The sequence below is a fragment of the Alligator sinensis genome, unplaced genomic scaffold (genome assembly GCF_000455745.1).
Source record: "Alligator sinensis unplaced genomic scaffold, ASM45574v1 scaffold973_1, whole genome shotgun sequence".
Classification (NCBI taxonomy): domain Eukaryota; kingdom Metazoa; phylum Chordata; order Crocodylia; family Alligatoridae; genus Alligator; species Alligator sinensis.
Genome location: NW_005842622.1, coordinates 974540 through 979550, shown reverse-complemented (window position 1 = coordinate 979550; position 5011 = coordinate 974540). Strand labels below are relative to the sequence as shown.

Sequence of the window (5011 nt, the reverse complement as noted above, 5' to 3'; positions counted from 1 at the left end):
AAGTTACAGAGACTGCGGCAAGTAACGTTTGGCCTCCCCTGGGCATTAAGCTGGGTCTTCCGTGTGAAGTGCTTAGTGCTGTGTATTGCCAGTGCCTGCTACGTGCTCCCTAAAGTGAAAGGGACGTTCTCAGAGTTGGGTTTTTCCCGACAATCATAGAATCTCGTCCACGTGCGGCTCTTCTCCCCAGTGTCCCACCTACGTTTCGAGCTGCACTCGCCTTTATAGAAATGGAGCCTTCTCTTTCCCAGTGACTAGATTGGGCAGGATTTAACTTTGGACAGGCCTTCTGCCTGTGCCAAATTGTGGTTCGTCCACAAAAGGGCCATGAATGATGCTTGCAGGGAAGTCTTGGTTCACCCCTTATTCCTCACTGGTTGGGGCAGAGGGTTGAGGAACAGGCATGGCCCGTTCTCAGGGAGGACTGGTTAGGAGCAAATTTCAAACGCATTTGGGCATAAGCAGGAAATCAGTCTTAGGAGTGGTTTCTCACTAGCCAATGGATAGGAGTTGGCACAGAGCCTATGGCAGGACTTCTGGCTGTTCCCAACATAGATGGGAGGGGCAGATGGGCAGGGCAGCTGGGCTGTCCCTCAGGATATTTGTTAATCATGTGGTTGCTCTTCCCCACCTTTCTTTTGCAGGTTGTGGTGGTGCCAACTCACAGCGTCTTGCTGTGGGGATCTGGCAGCTGTTCTCAGGAGCAACCAAAGCCTGGCAGAGCTGGAGCTGGGTGGTAATGAACATCTGGGAGATGCTGGAGTGCAGCAGCTGTGTGAGGGCCTGAAGCATCCAAACTGCAAGTTGCAGAAACTGGGGTGAGTAAGGTTTCCTTCCTCAGTGGATTTACCAGAGGCCTCTGTATAAAGTATTCATCAGGGCTGTGTGGCCACTGCTAGATGCCTGCTCCCTGAAGTGAAATGGCGAAGCTGAGGGTTATGTGTCTGTCAAGCCCCCATGCCAATGGCTCACAACACACACCCAGCCAATCCTTCTCAGCCATAACCAGAAAAAGGGGAGCACAAAGCAGGAAAGAAGGGTGGCTCAGCAGTGAATTTTCTTTGTGAAGAGATCTGAGGCCAGCCTTGCCTAAGGAAAACAATGGTCTCCAGGGAACCTCATAATGATTTCCCTTTTTTCCCATTTAACATACTTTGCCTGTATCTGGGAGTCTCCTAAGGAATCCCATTAAAATATATTCTAGAAGCTCTGCCACAGAGAGCCTCCTGCTCTGGCCTGGGGAGGAGACAGGGAGCTTTGGGAGCCCTACAAGTAGCCTGCCCTGGTTCCCCTCTCTCTATCAGTCTTTGGCTCATTCCAAGCAATAGAGGTGCAACAAAGGATCCAGTATTTTCCCCAGGTTTACTCTGGGCATCACATTTTACTTGTTAAAAATGTTTTTTATGAAAGTGGTTCCTGCCTGGTGTGCTGTTACTTCTTCCACGGTTTGTTTAAGAGCGGTGGTCTAGAAAGCCCAGAAGATAGTGTCCCTTTTGGACACGACTGATGTAGATTAATTGAATGACATGAGCATCACTTCCTCTGTGTGTGTGTCTACAGACTAAGTGGTTGTGACCTCACAGCTGGTTGCTGCAGGGAGCTCTCCTCTGTTCTCAGCACCAGCCAGACCCTGGCGGAGCTCAATCTGCGTGACAACCAGCTGGGACATTCAGGAGTGCAGCTGTTGTGTGAGGGGCTGAAACATCCCAACTGCAAATTGCAGAGGTTGTGGTGAGTGAAAACTATATCCCTTTACTGTCTCCAACATAGGCTCTGGGGAAGCATGATGTTTAATCACTGTAAAGGCAGAGGAGGTGCCACTAGGTAATGTGCATCACCTGCTACATTGCAACTGGTATCTTCAGACTCCTATAGCAATGCAAGCAAGTTGTATCACTGTAGAGGAACCATTGTAAAATTCCAGTGTTTTTGCTACATGTGTATTCTTGCTGGAGCATGCAGACATAACAGTTACACTGTAATAGCTTATATACATATTATTTGATTTTAATGCACTAATTGCATCAGTCTGTGACTAATGTCACGATGCATTTCTTTTTATTAGAAACAGTCCTATAGGCAATGAAGCACAGAGATTGCTTCTCATTTCTCTTGCCCTACCTTGCTAGTAGGTTGCATTTTTCTCATTAAGAGGCTGAATATTGTAGTAAGGGACTTTCAGCTCAGTCTGCAGCCAGTTCAGTTTCAAGACAGATTCTTTAAGCTGCTGCCAACCTGGACTCACTTCTGGCACCCAAGAGCTCCATGAGTGTGAGCTTGCATTATTTTGGTCTGCAGTGCCTGTTGGGGTGTGCCTACACCCTGGAATCCCTCATGCCCCACTTGCCCCCAGGGCTTTATGGACAAAGGTTGGGGATGGACATTGAGCAGAACAGCTGGACAGCTGTGGAATCCTGTGACTCTGCAAACACCCTCATAGACACAGGCAGCTGTGAGTGAGCTGTCCTGCCAATACAGAAATTCTTCAGGCAAATGTTGTCTGCCATCCTCCCTCTGTGAGTTTAGGTGGCTGCTATGAGGGCACCTAATCTCCTATTTGCCCATCTAGTTAATTAACACAGTTAGGGGAAGGATGGGCCACAGAGGGTAGAAGTGGGTTACTATGGAGTAACCCTCTCTTTCCAACAGCACCATGGGCTGACCTGGAGGTCTGGCTCTGGCTCTCTACACTGATTGTAAGTAAGCAAGCAAACCCAGTTCTCCTCATCTGATCATATATATCAGCATTCCTCACTCTTTTGCCCCTACCCTCCACCCCTCGTCAGGATGCACACCAGTCTGTAGGCTGGATTGGGTTTTGGGGGCTCAGTACTGCCCCCTGACACCCCACATGCACTGGGCCTGGGTCCCAGGGACCCAATGCTGCCCCCACCAGGATTGGGCCCTGGAACCCAGTGTGGACCCTGCCAGACCCTGCTTGCTGGGACTAGGCACCCCATCCAGCAAACAGGGACTGGAAATTTGGCAGCAGAGGAGCAGTGCCACCACTCCCCCCTGCCAAATTTCCAGACCCATGGAGAGACCCACAGATCAAAAGACACAGCACCACAGGCTGGGGACTGAGCACCCCTGATATAATCAAACACAGGAAGAAGTGAAAGGTCAACGTATCTCCCACAGCTGGGAGCAAGCCAGGCCTCCCTGCCTGCATTTCAGAAGCCACTTTAGGCCACGTCTGCTGCAGCACAACAGCTGCTGCAAACTCAGCCCCCTCAGGGAGTGGGTTCCTGATAGCTCTGCAAGGAAGTGGCCTAAGGAGTATGTGCAGCAGTGCGGTCCTGCTGCCTCTGGGCAGGGAGTCCTCCAGCTGGATGGTGCCATCCCAGCCCTCTCTGAGCACTGAGTAGCCCCATGGAGATCAGTGGGGTGTTTGTATAAGTGCTCACCCTCATCAGTGAGGGCTACATAGTGCAGCTTGGTCTGTGAAGACAGGATATTAGTCAGATGTGGCCAGAGCTCCCTGGGTGCGTGGGTTGAGGAGGGAGCAGAAAAGGCCTATAGCCTGGACCAGCCCTTGTCCACCCTATGCAAGTTAAAAACTCCTGCTGGCAGTGAGACTGGCAGGCAGGGGATGAAGGTGATAGATATGTCTGGGACACTGGCAGCAGCTGGTATGTTGGAAAGAACTTAGGTGCAGATTCTGTACTGTTGTCCTCTCCCTATACAGCACCCAGCACACAGGGGCCCTGGCCTGTGACCAGGGCTTCAAGAATCATCCATAGGACAAGTAGTGTAACAATACAAACCACCATGGTACTTAAGAGATCAGGGTCTCAGGGGTGATCTACTGGTACAAGTAACACTTTCTTTTTGTTTCTTATGTTCCTGCAAAGGCTGAGCTCTCACACTTTTAAAGAAGAAACGAGGACAGAGCTGGGTGCTGTGAAAGACATAAAGGCCGATCTGGTCATAGAGTCGAACTAGTAAGCAGGAGCCCTTGCTCCAACATGCCTTGGCCCACCTGCCCTGCCACTTCCTAGGAGAGCAGCAAGGGCTGGCAGAGGGACGCACCTGCACATTGAAGAGAGGACCGTCCCACTACCAGGCCCTTCAGAAGCATATTCCAGCATGTGCGATGGGGGTTGGGGAAAGACTTTGGGACTATCCCTTCTGCAGGAGCAGCTGTTTTTATGTCTTATATGATCTGAACTTGGAAGGAGACAGTTGGTTTGTTGAAAGGAGCAAGAAGGAGACATGGGATCCGCATACAAAGGAAGGAGAGGACCACAAGATGGAGGGGTCTGGGAACTGTGCTTCTTCTGTCCTTGTCGGGGCAAAAGAGAGACCCAAATATCCCATCCCCAGACCAGTGGGGAATTTCTGTACTGGCATCACAGCTCACTCACAGTTGTCTCTCTGTCTATGAGAGTGTTTGCAGTGTTACAGGCTTTTGTCAGTTTTTCTGGAATTGAATAAATACTATGAATCCAGAAGCTGTATTGGACTTTGTAGTTTTCTTTTCTTGCTCCCCTTGTCCAGAACCATGTGATCCCCCAGAACTGTTCCCCATTTTTTCCTTGTTCCAGTTTGTGACAGGGAACCGTGACCCTATCACAAGGAAGAAGGTGCACCCCCATAAGGCCAGAACCTTCTGAGCATGGAGGGCTGGTGAGGAAGGGGGTAACTGCTGAACTGGGACGGCTAGTCAGCTGACTGGAAGAGGCAGGACTATAAAAACCCTGGATTGAATAGCAGTAAAGGGGGTCAGCAGCCGAAGGGGAAGCAGTGCCCCTGAGAGCTCCAGGAAGAAGTCTGGGGAGTGGTCCATGGCAGGAAGAGGGAAGTTATGGAAGCCCCTGCGAGATGACGACTGCGTCCTCAACCAGAACTGTAGCCGGCAGTGCGGAGCCGAGACTGGAAGTGAGTTCATATAAGCTGATCCACTGTGTTGATTGAGCACGTGCAGTTATTATTATTATTATTATTATTAGTGATTATTGAATAACACCAGAGGTTTGGGTGAGGCTATTAGGGGATGGAGGAGGCCTCA

At 50.3% G+C, this 5011-nt stretch overlaps 1 long non-coding RNA gene across 1 annotated transcript; it reads left to right on the top strand.

Moving 5' to 3' along the window:
* The first annotated feature begins 650 nt into the window (after positions 1–650).
* Positions 651–4381, top strand: LOC112551849. The gene is made up of 3 exons (XR_003096160.1): positions 651–818; positions 1561–1731; positions 3855–4381. It is a non-coding gene; the product is annotated as an uncharacterized LOC112551849 (long non-coding RNA).
* Positions 4382–5011: the final 630 nt, after the last annotated feature.